The 21,416-nt window shown below is 35.1% G+C and overlaps 2 pseudogenes; both read left to right on the top strand.

Annotated features, from left to right (window-relative positions):
• The first annotated feature begins 405 nt into the window (after positions 1–405).
• LOC149252265 (cytochrome P450 750A1 pseudogene) lies at positions 406–996 on the top strand (annotated as a pseudogene).
• A 260-nt stretch (positions 997–1,256) lies between these two features.
• LOC149252266 (cytochrome P450 750A1 pseudogene) lies at positions 1,257–1,868 on the top strand (annotated as a pseudogene).
• The last annotated feature ends 19,548 nt before the right edge of the window (positions 1,869–21,416 follow it).

A 21,416-nucleotide genomic window follows, 5' to 3' on the forward strand; every position in this document is an offset into this window, starting at 1 on the left:
ATTAAAATAAGAACAAATTCTCATAAATTTAATAGTAAAATTGGAATGTGATCAATTCCAAAAGAATCATCAAATAAACAAGTTTATTAAGTTTAACTTCCGTACCAACTTTCATACGGTAAGTGAATTTAGTATAAAAAAAATTATTCTAGCATGAAAATAAAATATCGAAAAATTCTGAATAATCTAATATTTCCTTAAGATCCAATAAAATAGATTTGTGCATGGCTTTGAATTATTTGAAATTTATTTACCATTTGCTTCACGATTATTTGAAATTCACTTACCATTTACCTTCACGCATATTATCGGGATAAACTGAGCTTTGATAGACCTTATGGCGGCTATAAATACCATACGCTTCTGCCTTTCATTCAGCGTGTCAGTTACCAACGTGTGTCCGATATGGAATTTCATATTACACTGCCTGCTAATACAGCAGCTATGGTTGGTTTATTTGTGTGTTTATTTTTCATACTCTTATTGCATAAGAGAAGGATTAGGGCCAGATTGCCTCCGGGTCCCTTTCCATGGCCAATCGTTGGAAATCTCTTCCAACTGATCCCTTCTGCTCACCGTGCTCTTAAAGCCCTTGCTGATAAATATGGCCCCATTTTCTTTCTGCGCTTAGGCTCTCTCCCAACCGTCGTCGTCTTTTCTTCTGACATAGCCAAAGAGTTTCTCAAAACTCATGACTTGATTTTTGCCAGCCGACCTCCAAAAGCCGCTGGGAGACTAATGTTGTTCAAGTCTAAAGATGTGGTCTTCGCTCCCTATGGAGATCACTGGAGGGAAATGAAGAAAATATGCGTGTTAGAACTGCTGAGTGCCAAAAGAATTGAGTCGTTCAAGGGTGTGCGAGAGGAAGAAGTATCTGCGATGATCCGTTCAATTTGGGAGGAGAGTGAGAGCGGAATAATGGGTGTGAATATTAGCAAGGCCCTCTCTACTCTCAACTCCTCCTCCGCGGATACTGGCGGGGAGGACATTTTCTGACGATGATTTGGGTGCGGATTTCAAAGGTTTCAAGGATTTGTTAGTAGACCTGATAACTGCTTTTCCCATCGGAGACTTTATTCCCAATTTGGATTGGCTTGATTCGCAAGGTATCAAGCGGCGCATGAAGAAAATCCATAAAACATTCATTTTTTATCATCATTCGTTAGAACTTAAATCAATCAATTTTTTGCATTAATTGTACGCAGGACATGTTCGTAGCCGGGACGGACGCAACATCAACTACGTTAGAATGGGCAATGAGTGAGCTGGTGAGGCATCCACATGCCATGAAGAGATTGCAGCAAGAAATCGAAGATGTAGTGGGCAAACATCGCCAAGTGATTGAATCCGATGTAGTGAGGATGAAATACCTCCACTGCGTAGTGAAAGAGACGCTAAGATTATACCCAGCGGTTCCGCTAGCCATTCCTCATCAATCTGTAGAGGCTGTTACAGCAGGCGGATACTCTATCCCTAAGAAAGCAATGTTGATTGTGAATGTGTGGGCTATAGGAAGGGATGTCAATGTGTGGGGGGCAGATGCTTCCGAATTCAAGCCTGAGAGATTCATGAAGGACGAACATGTGAATTCAGCAGATCAATCAGACTTCCGTATGATTCCGTTTGGGGCAGGAAGGAGAGGATGCCCAGGGGCCCCCATGGCTATTCCCACCATTGAACTCGCAGTGGCTCAGCTGATGCACACTTTTAACTGGAGAGTTGAAGGTGATCCGTCGCGGCTTGATATGACGGAAGTTTGTGGGCTCTCCATTCCAAGGCAAGTTCCGCTGCGTGCTTATCCAAGCTTAGTTTATGGTATTCTAATATTCGTAGCAATGCTTTCGCTACATGCTCTTGTAATTACGTAAAGTTGATTATTATGCTGATTTCGGTACCTTGCCTTATCATTGGTCAGTGGGATTCTTGACACAGAATTTAGATTGTTAATCATATAACCAGCAATAAGCAACTAAGCTGAAAAAATAAATTTAACAATCACATTAAAGTTTCTTTATATGAAACGGGTACCAATATTAATTAAGGTTCATAATCATCCTCTAGTTCTAAATTTTTATAAATAATTCAAAGAAAATAAAATAATGCAATTAATCGTGAAAGTATGCAACTAATTGTACATATTTCATGGGATTTTTTTGGGTTAAAATTATATATCTTTTTCACTTATTTGGTCGTAGACTATTTTAATTAATTTTTAAAGGGAATTTTGTTAAAAATATATATTTTTTTAATTTTTTGGAAAAAATATATATAGGAGTAATATTGTTGAATTGAGGCTTTTGTGATCCATAACAATTTTTTAAGAAGAGTTTTGGCGTAAATCACATGTAGAAAACTTTTATCAACGCGTTTCGAACCAACTAGTGTGGTTCATCATCAGGACAAGTTGAGGAGTCACATCATGGCTGCAAGTTAAATAGGGAGAGCAGACCTTCCAAACGCTAGGTGTGATCATTAACGGCTATATAAAATGACTAGATTATATAATAATAAAATAATGTTAATTATAGTCAAAGTAACCAATTTCCTTCTTAATAAATAATTCAATAATTTATATATTATAATATATTATATAATTGAATCTTATTCTATTTCCTTTTATTTATAAATTTGGTTATTAAATTAATTTATTCAATTCTTTTTAATTTATTTAATCATTTAAATTAAATAAGGATAAGATATAATCAATCTTGGTCGAATAAAGGGGTTACTTTATCATTTTATTTATAAATTTTATTTGGTTATTAAGTTAGTTTATTGAATTCTTTTTAATGAATTTAATCATTTAAATCCAAGAGGGAAAGTATACAGTCAATCTAGGTGTTTTTTTTTTAATAATGATTTAATCTAGCTAATAATCAAATGGAATTAATAAATTATTATTAAACATTAATTATTATTTTTTTTTCATTTATTTATTTATATATATGCATTTATTAAGGTGAGGGTAAAAAACATAATATCAAAATTATAAGTAAAGCCATCTAATGGACCTAGGATGTTAGAACAAGCCCGGATTGATAATATTAAGATATTATTGATATGGTACTATTAAAAATATTAGAACAAGAGACAAAATTCTAAATACAAGAAGGTCAAGAATAGGACAATTAATAAAATAAATTAACCAAAGGAGAAACCTAGGAGGATAGAAAAGTCAGGGCTCAACGGAGAAGGATACAGGATAATATGGGGAAATATGGGAAACAACGGCTGGAAGATCAGTAGTCATTGGATCCCTACCCTTTCTTCCTAGTCATGCTTTCCCCTCCCCCCGCCTCCTCCCTTGTTTGACCTTTTCTAGCTTTCTAGGTTTCCCCGTATTTCCCCGTATTCTCCTTTCGTTAATTTATTTTATTAATTGTCCTATTCTTGACCTTCTTTTATTTAGAATTTTGTCTCTTGTTCTAATATTTTTAATCGTACCATATCAATAATATCATAATTGAAAGAAGGCCAAACAATCTCAATAGAGATGACGGCTGGAAGATCAGTAGTTGCTGAATCCCTACCCTTTCTTCCTAGTCATGCCTTCTCCTCCCCCCGCCTCCTCCCTTGTTTGACCTTTTCTAGCTTAGTAGTTGCTGGATCCCTGCCCTTTCTTCCTAGTCATGCCTTCCCCTTCCCCCGCCTCCTCCCTTGTTTGACCTTTTCTAGCTTTCTAGGTTTCCCCGTATTTCTCCGTATTATCCCGTATCCTTCTCCGTTGAGCCCTAACTTTTCTATCCTCCTAGGTTTCTCCTTTGGTTAATTTATTTTATTAATTGTCCTATTCTTGACCTTCTTGTATTTAGAATTTTGTCTCTTGTTCTAATATTTTTAATAGTACCATATCAATAATATCTTAATATTATCAATCTCGACTTGTTCTTACATCCCTAGGTCCATTAGATGGCTTTACTTATAATTTTGATATTATGTTTTTTACCTTCACCTTAATAAATGTATAAAAAAAAACCACCTAGATTGACTATATCCTTTCCCTATTGGATTTAAATGATTAAATTCATTAAAAAGAATTCAATAAATTAACTTAATAACCAAATAAAATTTAATAATAAAATGATAAAGTAACCCCTTTACTAGACCAAGATTGATTATATCTTATCCCTATTTAATTTAAATGATTAAGTAAATTAAAAAGAATTGAATAAATTATTTTAATAATGAAATTTATAAATAAAAGGAAATAGAATAAGATTCAATTATATAATATATTATAATATATAAATTATTGAATTATTTATTAAGAAGGAAATTGGTTACTTTCACTATAATTAACATTATAATATTATTATATAATCTAGTCGTTAATGGTCACACCTAGCCGTTTGGAAGATCTACTCTCCCTATTTAACTTGCAGCCATGATGTGACTCCTCAACTTGTCCTGACGATGAACCACACTAGTTGGTTCAAAACGAGTCGACAAAGGTTTTGTACATGTGATTTACGCCAAAACTCTTCTTAAAAAATGAGTAATATCATTCATGCTTTTCAAACCACTAGTGTGGTTCATCTCCAGGACAAGATGATAAATCAGATCAATAGATGAAAAGAGCAACTAACTAGCTATTAGAAAAAACAGCTAGTTTGACTAAGAATAATTTTTTTTTATTATTTATTATTGTTTTTTTTTTATTTTTATTTTTTAGGTTTTACCGAGATTAAAAAAAAATTAAAATGCTATAATAAGAATGTATATATATATATATATATATATATATATATGAATTTAGAATAACATCAAATTAAATATATTTATATTATAAAAATTAATATTACTATGGAGATACTCTTAGGGATTCGAATTTTAATAAATAAATGAACCAAGACACTAAGATGTATATAATAAAAATAAAAATAAAAACAATAATAAATAAATAAATAATTATCCTTAGTTAAACTAGCTTTTTTTTCTAACTGCTAGTTCATTACTTTCTTCATCTATTTATTTCATTGCATGGATCTGATTCATCATCTTGTCTTGAAGATGAACCACACTGGTTGGTTCGAAACACGTTGATGATATTACTCCTATATGATTTTTTCCGAAAGATTTTGTTATTATTAATATATAACTTTTTAATTTATTTGGGTTAGAGAATCTTGAAGATGAACCACACTGGTTGGTTCGAAACACGTCGATGATATTACTCCTATATGATTTTTTCCGAAAGATTTTGTTATTATTAATATATATCTTTTTAATTTATTTGAGTTAGAGAATAAAATGTAAGAGGGTGTTCTATTAAAACACTTAATAGTGATTAAAAAATCTATTAGCAAAAATCAAGTTAGATAATCAAGTCATAGATTAGGTGTGTGAATTATATCAATACTCACATTATCTAGCCAAAAAACACACGCATAACACACGCATATTATTGTAATTTAGTTTATGGTAATTACGTAACGTTGATTATTATGTTAACATGCTGATTTCGGTACCATGCCTTATGATTGGTGAGTAACGTTGATTATTATGTTAACATGCTGATTTCGGTACCTTGCCTTATCCTGCGTGAGCTTGTTGGCCTAGAATTTGAATCGTTAATAATATAACCAGCAATCAGCGACTTCGCTAAAAAAAAACAATTACATTAACGTTTTTTAATATGAAACGGACACCAATATTAATTAATGTTCATAAAAAACTAAATTTTAATTAAAGTTCATAAGTACTAAATGTTTATAAATAATTTAAGGAAAATAAAATAATTCAATGAATAGTGAAAGTATATAAGTAATTTAATGTATTTTAATTAATTTTTTAAAGAAATGTTGTTAAAAATATATATCATTTTCATTTATTTAGTGTATAGTAAATGGTGACATGGTGTTATGTTAAAGTATTTAGTGGTGTAAAAGTCATTTATTGGAAAGTCTGTGGGGAAACCTCAGTCATGCTAAGGGCTAGTGGTGTAAAGGTTATTCATTGGAAAGTCTTTAGGGAAAAAGTTAGTCATGCTAAGGACTAGCTTGGCCCAAGCCAGATGACTTATATGCATCTAGGTAGTGTCTAATCAAGGCGTAGATTAGACATTACCTCATGACTCAAATGTTTTATTTTGTATTTCGTATTTAATTATTATTTAATATGATATATCACATAACGTGTAATATTTATATAAGTGAAATTGTCCATATTTTATATATGTTATCTAATTATTAACATATAATTATGTTGATTGGGCGTATTGTGAGTGGTTTGAAGGAATGATTGGGACCCTCCCTATCCATGTTCGATTCCTGCAAGTGGCACAATGAGCTTCTTTATAATGGCTTTAACTTTTGTTGTTAAAATTGAATAATCTTCTTCGTAAACATATTTTTAACCATCTAAAGATTTGTTAAAATTGTTAACTCATAAGTCTGAGTCATGAAAATTTGCATAATCCAATTAATTAAAAAAATCAATAAACTAAATTCTTGATAAATTAAAAACAACTTTTAAATAAAGGAAAAACTTGTCGAATTTTATGAAAGAAAAGTATAAAATAGTTAGAGTACCCTAAGGTATACCATTCACTCACATTTATTTACATTAATATTATTATTTTGTTGTGCACTTAGAAATTCAATTAGACACTACTATGTTATGAAGTATAATGTAAACCATAAAAATTGATGTTCAAATCTTTATAAATCAAGCCAAAAAAAAAACTCTACACTTATACATAATTATAATCTAAAACATAACAGATATCATTAACTTAAATTTGGTTAAGTTAATTTTATTTTTTTACTATACCCTTATAAATGATCATTTATAAATAATGATAATTTAAGACATCACATAAATGAACATAAATGGTTTCATGTTACTATCAAATATGTGAAAAGAGAAAATTTGGGAGTTCACAGGACAAATCTCGTCGACACCCTTGTTAGGCCCAAGAGAATATAATAATAATAAATAAATAAAATAGTAAATAATAAACTAGAGTTCTAAGTAAATATATATAGAAACGCAGTGAGGCCTAGAGTTCTAAATAAATATAATAAATAAATAAAATAATAAATAATAAACTAGAGTTATAAATAAATATATATAAAAACTCTGTAAGGCGGGAGTGTAGGAAATAGAAACTCCGTAAGGCGGGAGCGTAAGAGATAGAAACTCTGTAAGGCGGGATAATAATAAATAAATAAAATAATAAATAATAAACTAGAGTTCTAAATAAATATATATAGAAATTCTGCAAGGCAAGTTCTAAATAAATAAATATATATATATATATATATATATATAGAAACTCCATAAGGCCTAAAGTTCTAAATAAATATATATAGAAATACTGTAAGGCTTAGAGTTCTAGATAAATATATATAGAAACTTTGTAAAGCGGGAGTGTAGAAAAGAGTAGCAAAAAAGATAGTAGTAAAAAAATTAACAATTTTCTAAATACACTACCCCACATAATAAACTAAGTTCTAAATAAATATATATAATAGTAATAAATAAATAAAATAGTAAATAATAAACTAAAGTTCTAAATAAATATGTAGGAAAGAGTAGCATACATTACACCACATCTCATAGTATTTACCCAAATCATTTTTTTAAATAAAAACCATTGAAAGATTCAAGGTAACTTCCATCCAAATTTTATAAGCACAAAATGTTTTCATGCATAACCATTAACGATAAAATGCAAAGCAACAACATAAAAAGAAAAGAAAAGAAAATTACTAAATCATATGTCATGGTCAAACAAATTCCAAAGTTCATATTCCATTCACTTTTATTATTTACTTTTCACTTGGTAAACCTCCCAACCTGTTTGATATAGATGTTTAAATTGATGACTTTCTAGTCTACGTATCCGTCATGGTTTGATTGATTTTTGGATCAGTGAAGTTTGCACAGTATGTGTCAAACCCAACATTGGTACATGATACGAAGGAGGAGCTAAAGGGGCATTTTCTCTCCCATCATTGCAAGTAGCCCATGATTTCGCTTGCCTTTGTTAATATAAGCTTTTGAAATCTTCCTGGGTTATGAAAAATATGTGAGTGCATGGTTGTAACTACCACTCTACCACCAAGTTTGCTACTGCTTCCATCATTTGGAATATTGATCACTTACTATTTTAATTTTACCAAAGGGGCCATTTGAACTAGTTGCTCTAATAAGCCAACAATCACCTCAACTTTTTGGAGGTAATTGATAGCAAAACCCTAAAAATAAAAGACATTTCTCATTAATTGTCTAATACATTTTGGAGGCAATTGATAGGGAAACCCTTACCATCATGATCAAGGAACAACTCCTCCTCAACCGAAAACAATACTTTGCAGGGTTGAAAAGGGGTTTTCTTTAACTGGAATCAACCTTACCGAACCTACATATCTACAATCACCGATTATAAATTAATTTATAGTGGTTGACATAAATGTATGTACACCAAAATAAATGTATGTACACCAAAATTACTGTGATTTTTCTTAGCTATTTTAAAAAAAATTATTCATTATAAAAATACATTAAAAAAAAATCAGTTAAACTTCAAATTCTAGACTTGGTCTAATGCCATCTTTTTCTATTTTAATTGATGTAACAGAACTGCTTTTAGCTCTATTGTAGTTGATGTAACATAACTGCTTTGTGTTATTGCTAATGTAAAAATTGGATTTTTCCTATCATTTTTATACATATGTAATAATGGACTGTGTTTTTCCTTCTGATGGTGTGGTTAGCTTCGGTATTTGGCGTTCAGCTCAGATGGAGATGATGCTTGTGCTAACAGGTTACCCTTACCCACATAGACAAGGAGTAATAGTCTATCAGCTCTGACACCAATTGCAACAAAATCTTTATTTGCATATTCCCTGAAAATTCTATTCCTGAATGAAATCTGGACAACCAATTATGAATGAGTCTTAGGCCCAGTGGTCTCTGTATTATGAGTTTTAGCAATAGGATGTTCTATGAGAAGGCAATCAGTGCATGGAGAGATGGTACATATTACAATAGGATTCAGCTTGTTGTGCAGTATTTTCAATGTGAATCTGGCTTCACATAGCCTGAGATAATAAAAGACTTGAAGAAGCTAGTGAAAATAGATTCTCCATTTGGTTTTCTTTCAGTGTTTCTGAGAATGGGGAGTCACCCTTTTAATGCAGTATTGCTCATAGAAATTTTAAGCCATTTGAATATGTGGCATAGTGCTCAAGAAGTCTATTAAATAAGTTCTCTAAGGATTTCACTTGAATTGGGCTACTTTGATTTCACTAGAATTGGGCTTCTTTGCTTAGGTAAGGGCCTAGTCTAGAGCTCTGCCAAGTAATCATAAAAGAGAGAGATTTACCCCATGGTTGCATGGTCAAGATTCCAATGTAATTTGTAGAATTTATCTTGATATTTATTCTTCTTCATTAATGGGGGTTGTAGAGTACCCTGTTAAATTATTGTTATCATGTTTTGCATATGGGTTTCAATAAGAGCACTAAGTCCAGTGGGTTGTGACTTGTAAGCCAAATGAAAAACTTTATTGTTTGATACCATAATTGACACAGTATGGATGAACACTTAAAGGTCATGGTACACATGGCATATTGCTATTAGGCATGTTAATTTTAAGCGTGCCTTTCTTTCATTTTTGGAAAATGCGGACCATCCTCCTGATAAGAATAAAAATCAAATATCCCATTTCCATTAATAGACACCATGAAGTTGGAAGGTCACTAGACTTGAGTTGCATAAAGTTGTTCAGAGTGGGCATTAGACACTGGGAACACATAAACACAAATAAACTTTCCCTTCCAAATAGACCATTTATGTACCATCGAACTGGTGCCTTTGAACAGAACCTTGTATTTACAACCCCTCCAAAAATTGAATCAACTTGAGCATAAATTTATTTCCCAGTCTTTCCAAAAGTTGGGATTTTGAGGCCTATTCTAGAAGGCAATCATAAGTCTAATACATTGATTGCACCTTGGGTTTAGAATACTTCGTCATTACCTTCCATTTCTGAAGAAATTTCCTTGCATTTGGAAAATAAAGATTGGTTACACATTCACCTTTCTAAGATATGTGACAACTAATGATTATTTGACCCAAAAATTACTTGTGATACACACAAAAACATACCCCCAGACAAAAATCTCTCACCATAACTTTGTCTTACACCACCATTGCATTCAACATCTAAATTATGCACATGAAGAGTTGAAACATTTCTACCTGGAAAAACAACGGATTGTAGAGGATGAGGATCCATAGAATTAACATGCTAAAGGCCGATAGCCTCAGTTTTTGATACAACTACCTTTCCTTTATTTCTCCATTGCAGCAAGCTATAATAGTTCATATTTGCTACATGCCTTTGTGTCTCCCAGTTGATCATAGGATCTACACGATGGATATCATAAATACTAATTATCTTTTGGGGACTTGAAGTGGATACTAAAAGAGGCCCATATGGCCTATACCACCAGTGTTGATTTTTTGGCACAACATTCACAAAGCCAAAACTTCTCCCCCAGACATCCCTCCTAACAAAAACTAGAGACATGGTACTAGATGTTGAAGCGAAAGCCTTTGATTCAGTCTGGAATGTCATAATATCTTTACTATAGAAGTCCCATGAAAAAAAACCTGAGTCCAATGTACAACATGCAGATGCTCCCACAACATATTTACCAAATGGACCATTTGAACCAGCTACTCTGACCAACCAACAATCACCCCACATGTTTTGGGTATGCCCAGATGGAGTTTTATATTCAACATTTTCCTAAAAATTGGAAAAAAACACAATACTGAGTATTACTCATACATTACTCCTATCTGTACTAAAATTTTGAAGATTCCATACCTAAGAATGTTACTATAGTTTTTAGAAAAAAATTGGCAATCTTTAAAATAAAATACACCACATCTCATAGTATAAGCTAGAAATCATTGTTTGTTACAAGAAAAAAGGGTTTTGTTACAGTGAAAAGGTGAACGCTAATGGCTCCATAAAAGGGTGGCATCTAAAAAATTACCATAGCCAAATCAAGTGGAAGAACTGCCAAAATAAAACCAAGGCTGAGTTCTTAAGTAGGAATGAAAAATTGTTATCAAATAAAGAGAATAAATGAGAAATTATTGTTTGTTCAAAGCAAAAAGGGTTTTCTTACTGTGAAAGGTGAACGTTAATGGCGCCAAAGAAGGGAGGCTTCCAAAAAATTACCATAACCATGTCAGGTGGAAGGATTGCAAAAATAAACCCAAGGTTGAGTTCTTTGCTACGAATGAAAAACTCTTATCAAATAAAGAAAATAGGCGAGAAATCACTGTTTTATTCGAAGAAAAAAGGGTTTTCTTACCGTGAAAGGTGAACGCAACCCATTAAATTGCCTCTCCCCTCCTATCTTTGCAGCCTTGTAATCATTAGCCAACCGAGTTCGAGCATAGTCCAAAGAATAAACAAAAAGGAGAGAAGATACACCTGCTGCACCACCAGAGGTGAGGTTTCTAGCAAACTATTTCTAGTAACCATCCTTGTCTTTCTTGAAATTAAAGAGTCTCTTAAAATAATCCTTGAATGCAAAGTTCAAATCCTGAGTGGGAAAATAACGGATAACATTTGCAATGTTTCCTCTCCATAATGCAATGATACCTTCATCCTTCATTGTCTTAGAAAAACAATCCTTGATCCCTTTGTATGATTCAACAAGACGTCTAGACTTCAACATTTCATCCTGGTTTTATATCAATAATTTCACATGCTCAATAGGGGGTAGCTGCAATTTTGGACACTGTAGCAGAAACCCCTCCCATGAGAAATTCAATCATGAAACCAGTAAGACATTTCTCTGTAGGTGCTGGAATAAAGAGAGATGAATGGTCGGGAGCCAAAGCTACATTTTTGGCACGAGAAACATGCAAAAATTCACTTTGCAAGCCACCATAACTCTGTATAGGGGCCCTGCAATAACTGTTTCAGAAACCCTAGCAAATGGAAGGTGAAGCGCACCATACTGGACGGATCATATACTATGTATCCTATTCAGTTGAACTTGTAAACCGTGGTGGAGGTTCAATCAGATGGCAAATGATGGTTCAATCATCTAACAATTCATCTGACGGTTCAGAGCTATACATAGTGTCAGTTGGGGCAATTCTTTTCAAAGGAGAACACCTTACAGTGTAAAAATAAAATAGAATAAGAAATAGTTAAATTAAGAGAAATATTAAATTAAGTAAAACTTAAAATATAGAAACAAAAGTTGGCATGTTGACACATGGAATGTGTGCATGTAGACCCCTTTCCATTTTTTGGTCTATTCAATGAACAATGAGGAAGATGAGATTCATTCATTCTTCGAGAGAAGAGTATCATGAGATAAAGGATTCCTGGGTAGTAGTACGTTGATTGAGAGCTTAGGGGTAGCCAGTTGTAGAAAGATTATGTGCAACTGAGCCTGCGGTTGGGTGGAGATTCGTCCCCAAAATTTGTTGTATTTAGTGGGATTCAAATAGCATTCAACTCTGAAATCACAAGGAATTTCATCGTTACAGGTAAGTTGTCATTTCTCTTGTTTTTTTCGAAATTCTATGCTTATTAGTTGAATAGTCATGTGTTGATTATTAATCACATAAATTTATGTAATTAGTTGCATATTCAAATTATGGGTCATTACAAAAAGGCCTAAACACCACCAGTGTTAAAAATAGCTAATTAGTCCCGCATGAAGAGAAATCCAAATTTACAGTTTGAATTAACTAGTTTTAGTTAGAGATAATTGAGTCAAGTGTGAGTGAGTTTGAGTTTGGTCTTATATCTGGTAAAGTCAAATTTAGAGGGTGTTTGCATGGTGAAGTTATTTTGAGTGAGTCACTAGTTGAAAAATTATAAATACCCCTCATCGGGTTCATTGTAATCATGAAGTTTTGTGTGATAAATAGAAGAGTAGCAACTCGTGTTGTTTTTGTGTGTTAAATTTGTGCCTTTCTTCCTCCGCCTTTCCAACAAATTGGTATCAGAGTCGAGAATGCATACAAGATCGGTGGAGCATGCAAAGAAAGATAGAAGAGAGCTAAGTGAAGAAGGTGACAGTTTAAAAACAAAAAAAAAATTACTTTGCATAATTGTTGCATGATTAAAGTGTTAAAAGTGCAACAATTTGGTGCAACACCCAAACGTTGCTAGTATAAAAGGTGCGACAAAATGGATTTTTGGATCACTGTTGCAAGTATAGTCTAACAAGAAGTATGACATCTCGCTCACTTTTAGAAATTTTGTGTTAATCATCATAAAAGTGAAAGGAAATTCAAAAAGTTTTATAATGGAGTCACGTTGTTAGAGTCGGTATTTTCATCCCTCCGTCAAAGATCAAATCCTCTTGTTGCACTTCATATTAAGTGTCCCGCCCAATCATTTGCATTCCATTAGGCGCATGGATCATCTGACGGTAGTGGCACTCCTACAGTTTCCCTCATGTCATCTACCTGCTGGCTCATGTTTGTTCATTTAAAAAACATATACAGTTTCCCTTTTATCTCAAAAATTGCAAAAGTTGTCTTTAGGGTTTCATTGTAAAATAGGTATAGGGTTTCATTAGGGTTTCGTCAAAAAATGTGTTAAAATGTCCAATAATTGCCAGCAGGCCATGAGGAGGTTGCAACATCAATAAAATTTATCACCAAGCATTTGAAAATGTGTTTTTCCTATCACCAAGCATTTGAAAATGTGTTTTTCCTCAAAACTCTGTTTTGAGGAAAAAACAGAGTATTTAGCGTTTATTGTACAAAATCATGAAAGTTTTTGTTTTCCTCATTGTAAATCCATTCATCTGCATCCTGGTTTCTTTCCTTAGCCCAAAAGCCCCAACACCTGCAAAAACAGGCAAGCTCAGGTCATTAAATTCATCACAAAGTGGAAAAAGCAGTGAAAAAGTTCAAAAACAGAATTTAAAGATAAAGTCAAATCCAAAACATTATAAAAGTGGGTTTCATGAGCCAAAATTTCAAAAGCTCTTGGTTTATAAGCAATGCCTTCATTTGTAAAGTTCATTTGCAAAAGACAAGTAAGGCAAAGTGATTTTGTTGAGCAAGAGGAAAAAACTGGGTGAAAATCGCTCCTGGTGACCGGCGCGGTGCACTGGGCAGGAGGCGCGGCGCATTGGTGAGGCGCGGTGCACTAGGCCTCAGAACTCAGTGTAATTTTTCATAGGCGCGATGCACTGGGCAGGAGGCGCGGTGCATTGGGCCGCATTTTGCAGTGTAAAACAACATGGGCCCAACGCATTGGGCTGGATGCGTGGCGCACACAGCCAAAGAGCCCAAAAAATGTCCAAAATCGCTCTCATCACCCCAAATCGCATGAATTGGTCTTGATACAAGTAGGTAGAGCCTCCATCTCTGTTTTTATCCAAGTTTGGTGCATATGTCATGGTGATTGATGAATGGTGAGTATTTAAAAAATCAAACCCTACTTTTTCAAGGTCATTTTACACCTTGTTCATACTTCAGTTGTGCCTAGGTAAGGTTCATTTCCCTCTCTTAGGGTTTTGAAAGTAATTTATCTTGGATGGTCAAATCATCAGCAAAATTTGTATCATGATGTTCATACACCTTCCCCTATCCTTAATGTATCTTATTAAACACTTCCCATCACTGATATCCCTCAAATTCCTCATTTTCACACAAACCCTAGTTTCTTGCTACAACTTGACAATTTTCTGGGCTAGGCCTGTGTTTTTCCCTTTTGGACCCCTTCCCCTCAGTCAATCTTGGCAATTCCACTTTCCCCTGCTTCCTAACATCCCTCCCTACTTCCCAGAATTTTCCCAAGAATTTAGAAGCCCCTTATCCCCTTCATTTCGCTTCATTTCGACAAATCCCATGTTCCACACATCGGGATAGGTTTTACTTCAATGATATTTTTGAGCAAGAAAAGATGAATTTGGGAAAAATAAGAGATGTTTTTTTTCTACAATAGGCCAAGGAAGAAAAACTTCCTCCACTTTTTACACAGTTGTCATGGTTTTAGAGAAATGTCAAAAATACAGTTGCCTCAGGAGAATTGATGCACCTCTGAAGTGACCTTGGGAAAATCAAGTTTTCTCCTAGCTTGGTTGGCAAAATAACTTGCTTGATGAGTCAAATGATAAGTAGACATAAAGATATTTCCAATGAGATATCATGAGCTCAATTTGGGGTTGAGGAAGACTTTCAAAAGTTGACTGCAACAGCACTCTGCCTTTAGGCAGCCTCATTTTGCACATTTTGACCAATCTTGGGAGATTTGACTTTTGACAGGGCAAGTGAAATCCAAATTGAAAAATTCAAGCTCGGTTGGAAAGTAGACTCAATAATATTTCCAACAAGCTATTGTTCACATAATTTGGACACTGGTAAGAGCCTAAAAACTGGTCTGCAAAAAGGCACTATGCACAGAAATTTTTAACACAGGGTTTTCTGCCCTATGCACCGCGCCACGTGGTGCTGGCTTTTGATAGGGGTCTCCGAATCTCAAAAACTCAGCATTTTTGGATTTTTCATGCAAAATTACAATTTCCTACCTATGTCCAAGAAATTTTGGCATGTTTTTAGCCCTCATAAAGGTCAAAAACACTCAAAAAATGACCTCACTGCCCCTATTTTGACACACAGGAAGCAGTGTTGGGAGAATGGACTTTTGGAGGGGAAAATGGAGGCCAAATTGAGAAATTCCACATGGGTTGGAAAGTAGACAGGCATATATTTCCAGAAAGAACACCTGGAGCTCATTTGGACATCGGGAAGGCCTCCAAAAGTGGGTCCGAACAGGCGCTACACATAGAGAATCAGGCGCGACGCATAGAGGAAAACTTGCCAATTTGACTAAGTTTTGCTCTATTTTTCGCCTAGTTTGACTTTTCCACTTTCCTAATGGAAAATTTATGATGTAATTTGATGAAAATTGATGGATTATGATGTAAATATGTTGGATTTTCACTTGTAGAGGTAGATTCATCAGTTTAGAGGTTGTTTGAAACTGAATGAATCAGTTCCCTTGTTTCTAGAGGCATGCTGTTATGTTTCCTATTTTCTAGTTCTCAGTTTAGAATCAGTTGGATCAGCTCCTAAACTTGTGAGCTCGACCCCTAGAGGCAAGGATGAGCTACGTTTTTCTATATTATGTTCTTTTTCAGTCATTAGCATGGTTGGACTCTTGAGAAAGCCTTGAGCTTCATTGTACACTGATATTTTCATTTTGGCTAAGGAATTGAGACCAGGATTTGCAGCACTCTTTGGGATTCGTGTGGCAATTTGTATTGGTACAGTGCTTCTCTTTGTAATAGTGAATTTTTTTTATGTATGCCATCTTCCATCTTATTTCTTCTGAACTAAATAAACAAGAGTGTAAGTAGAATTCATTGAAAGTGCAATGCTCTACTTGAAGTTTGCTTTAGTTGTTTGATGTTATCAGCTGTTTGGGGAGGATTCATGATTGCCTTTGCCCTCTTCAATACCTCACCTATCTTTTCCCTCCATCTCATTAAAATTTAAGTGCCAAAACGATCACCTACCTTTCCGCATCGAGATCTCTTGAGAATTGAGCCTCAATCCCCGTGCCCCAAAATTTGCTTTCCCCTTGATTCCAACAAAACCCCCAAAAAAATCAAATCAAAGCCTTGTACTTCATACCTAGCCTAAGATCAGTATTTCTATCAGTCATCTCAAGCCCCATCAATCATTATTTGCTAATATTGACCCGGAGAGAGCCCTCTCCTGTCCTCGTAGGGCTAGCTACGAGGCTGAGCGTGGTTTGATGTTGGCCCTGGATCCTACCTTTACAGCTTGAGTTAAATCTAGGCCCTAACATAGTGGCGACCATATTAGGGAAGAACAATTCGTCTGCTTGTTAGTGTTCTTTGCTTTATAAGCTACAGACGGAGCCTGAAGTTAGCCAGGTAGCCTTCGAACTACACATTGCTTTGCGAGTGAATAAGTAGATAAAAGCTGCTTCAGTCAATCTCTGGTCTAGTCTTATAAGCTGAACATCTGACTTGTAAATTGCCCCAGTAACATGTATCAAGTTCAGATCTGATTGTTGATGGTGGACAACGATCAGACACAGTAAGGCTGAAATCATTTACCTAGCGATTCCAAATCATTTTCGAGATCAGATTCAAAGACTCCACTGGAGGATGAACCTGACTAGCAAAAGCATGAAAGGACAATATGGAAAGATCAGGTATTCAAGTTGGAATTTCATCCTAGACATTTTGTTCTTAGTTGTAAATTATTTCTTCTCTTTTCCCGAGAATGTCAAGAAGGCTTTGCAAAGTATCTTGTATTTGAGAAGAGATCCTTGGCCTGCATTTGATTCCTTCCCTTTGAAGATTGTAAATACCAAAGATTTGCATGCTTTTGAGCTGGATCAAGACCTTTTCTCTGAATCTTGTGATGATCGTCTTCAAACTGATGAGCCTCAAGAGACTAAGACTGATTCTACACCTTCTGTACATACCCCTATACCTTGTAAAATTCCATATCGATACAAGCCTCTGATTTTACCTCCTATATCCTATGCTTTCCCTAAAAATCATGATCTATATCTACCAAGATTTGATGGTGAATGCGACAACATCACTGCTGAGAGACATGTACTAAATTTTGAGTCTTTCCTTGACCTTTTTGAAGTTGATGAAGAGGATGTCAGAATTAGGATTTTTGCTCTTTCTTTGCAAGGCAAAGTCAAGAGTTGGTTCAAAACCTTGCCTGATGCGAGCATCTCAGATTTCCAGTAGTTCGTCAAAGTTTTCCTCGACAGGTGGGTGGTAAGACAAAACCCTTTCTTGATTATAGAAGAGTATAACCAGCTGAAAACACTGCCAGGGGAGACAGTACAACAATTTTCTGCCAGATTTAACCAAGTTTATTATTCGATGCCAGTTAATATAAAACCTCCTCTTGGATTCACTCTCTTGCACTACCCAGGTGCCTTTGATCCGGAAATGGAGTTTCAACTGAGAGAAAGGAATCTTGAAACACTTGAAGAGATGCAGAAAAGTGCAGTAGATGTAGAGGCTCATTTGCTGATCCGAAGGGCAAAGTTGAAGGAAGAAGAGATGAGAAACACAGATCTAGAGGAATCGACATCTCTAGAGGTAAAGCTTGACATTTTGGCAAGTGCAGTGGAAGAGATGATGCAAAGGATCATCACAAGGGATGAGTATAATGTTCAAACCCATGGCTCGCTGATTGAAGAGGAACAAGTTGTTGATCCAAAACATCTTTTTCTTATCCTAGTTGTCATAGATCTGATAATGATTTTTTGTAGATCATCCTGGAGGAGAGAGATCTGTTGGTATGACAAGTATGCTTGATGATGTCTTTTACACTGACGATTTGCCTCAGTTTGATCAATATGATGATGATTATGTTCTCCAAATAGAAGCTAATCTTGCAGAAAAATCAGCAGCTAGTTTGTGGGAGGAAGAAGTTCACTTTCAGCAGCTCGAGTATAGTAATCAACCGATGCATATCAGCTATGACAGTGACGAGGAAAGTGCAGAAAATTTTGAAGTAAGTGAAGGATCTTTGCCTTTTTGTTTTGCTTCATTTCAGTTCATCAGAGACAACATTCATGCGCTCAGAAATCAACTGTCGACAAGTCTTGATCTGAAACTTTTTGAGGGCAATGAAAACCTTGTTCAAGACTTCTCATATCCAGATTTGCAGCCCCCGAATGCCATTGAATGTTAGGTTGCAGATGAATATTTGGAAGCTAAACCATATGATAAATGATACAATATGATTCTGTACCATTTTGTTTTGAATCATTTCAGTTTCTGAAGGGAAAACTGCATAGTATATCTTCAAATGAGCAGCCTGTAGAAAGTCATGCAATCTCATCGGAACCAATAGAAAATGGGTTGCAACAGTATTTTCAAGTTTTTCATGATCCAATAGCTGATGTTTTGGATGAGGTTTGCAGTCAAAGTCCTTCTCCATTGACTACATGTGAGCCTGAAACGTGTGCTGATATAAATTTGATCCGGCAGCTGGTTTCTTTGTCATTTTCAGCAGGAGTCTCGTCACAAAGTTCAGATCAAAGTTTGCATTCATGGTATGAAGAGAAGAGAAGTAATCCATTGGATGAGCTAAATCATAGTGTGCATGGATTTCGAGATCCTTACGCAGTGTTTTTGGAGGTGGATAGAGAATCCATATTATTCAACGGATCTGTTCATAAGTTTCCATGGGAGTTGCCTTTCAGTATTTCTCTCTTGTTGTTCATAAGAAATCACATGTGGAGAATTCAAACAGCAGCCAGAATACTTACTTGGTTGCATTAGTTGTATCATTTCACTTGATCAGGTGATGAATGAAATTGTTAGAGTAGGTTTTAATGAATAAGCTCTACTTTGAGCATCATTTCCAGTTTGTCAGTTGTGTTTAAGTGTCGAGTCAGTTTTTAGTTGAGTGAGAGTCAATTTGTGTCGTCAAGTCATCACTTTTTAGTCATGCATTTCAGCTTGAGTTTTTGACTCCATTGCCCAATGGATGAAGGCATTGTCTGCTTTCCAAAGATCTGTAGTTCTTGGCACCTCCAAGGAGCTACCATCCCCATTGGAGCCAATGTTAGAATCGGTATTTTCATCCCTCCTTCAGAGATCAAACCCTCTTCTTGCATTTCATATTAAGTGTCCCGCCTAGTCATTTTCATTCCATTAGGCGCATGGATCATCTGATGGTAGTGGCATTCCTACAGTTTCCCTCATGTCATCTACCTGCTGGCTCATGTTTGTTCATTTAAAAAACATATACAGTTTCCATTTTATCTCGAAAATTGCAAAAGTTGTCTTTAGGGTTTCATTGTCAAATAGGTCTAGGGTTTCATCAAAAAATGTGTTAAAATGTCCAATAATTGCCAGCAGACCATGAGGAGGTTGCAACATCAATAAACTTTATCACCAAGCATTTGAAAATGTGTTTTTCCTCAAAACTCTGTTTTGAGGAAAAAACAGAGTATTTAGCATTTATTGTACAAAATCATGAAAGTTTTTGTTTTCCTCATTGTAAATCCATTCATCTGCATCCTGGTTTCTTTCTTTAGCCCAAAAGCCTCAATACCTACAAAAAAAGCCAAGCTCAGGTCATTAAATTCATAACAAAGTGAAAAAAGAAGTGAAAAAGTTCAAAAATAGAGTTTAAAGATAAAGTCAAATCCAAAACATTATAAAAGTGGGTTTCATGAGCCAAAATTTCAAAAGCTCTTGGTTTATAAGCAATGCCTTCATTTGTAAAGTTCATTTGCAAAAGACAAGTAAGGCAAAGTGATTTTGTTGAGCAAGAAGAAAAAATTGGGTGAAAATCGCTCCTGGTGACCGGCGCAGCGCACTGGGCAGGAGGCGCAGCACATTGGTGAGGCGCGGCGCACTGGGCCTCAGAACTCAGTGTATTTTTGCACAGGCACGGCGCACTGGGTAGGAGGCGTGGTGCATACAAGAGGCACGACGCATTGGGCCACATTTCGCAGTGTAAAACAACATGGGCGCGGCACATATGCTGGGCGTGGTGCATTGGGCTGGATGCACGGCGCACACAGCCAAAGAGCCCAAAAAATGCCCAAAATCGCTCTCATCACCCCAAATCGCATGAATTGGTCTTGATACAAGTAGGTAGAGCCTCCATCTCTGTTTTTATCCAAGTTTGGTGTATATGTCATGGTGATTGATGAATGGTGAGTTTTTAAAAAATCAAACCCTACTTTTTTAGGGTCATTTTACACCTTGTTCATACTTCAGTTGTGCCTAGGTAAGGTTCATTTCCCTCTCCTAGGGTTTTGAAAGTAATTTCTCTTGGATGGTCAAATCATCAGCAAAATTTGTATCCTAATGTTCATACACCTTCCCTATCCTTAATGCATCTTATTAAACACTTCCCATCACTGATATCCCTCAAATTCCTCATTTTCACACAAACCCTAGTTTCTTGCTACAACTTGACAATTTTCTGGGCTAGGCCTGTGTTTTGCCCTTTTGGACCCCTTCCTATTATGAAACCAGCTCAAGAAAAAGATAGAAAAGATAGATCAATGCCTTAAAATTCAGCCTCTTCGAGGGGGAAACCTCCTTTACATTACATAAATGAACAATTCTTGGATGATTCAAATGACAAAACCTCCTTTCTATATATAGGAGTCTAAGGAGTCACAATATAACCCAGCCGACCTAACAATAATAATATAAAGCTACAAAAATTACAATAGAGGGATTCTATGGGGCATAGTAATAACAATATGGGGACAATAGGGGCACAACAATATTAATAAGGGGTACAACTACAATAGTATTGGGGTAATCACTAGTATTAAAGGGACCCAACATGCCCCTCTCCTTCAAAAAAGTGTTGTCCTCATCGCTTGAGTAGTTCTAGATGCTTCTGTATAAAATTCTCATCCTCCC

This window comes from Pinus tabuliformis, chromosome 7 (assembly GCF_031772625.1).
Source record: "Pinus tabuliformis cultivar Carrire ecotype Pingquan chromosome 7, CPIR1, whole genome shotgun sequence".
Lineage (NCBI taxonomy): Eukaryota > Viridiplantae > Streptophyta > Pinopsida > Pinales > Pinaceae > Pinus > Pinus tabuliformis.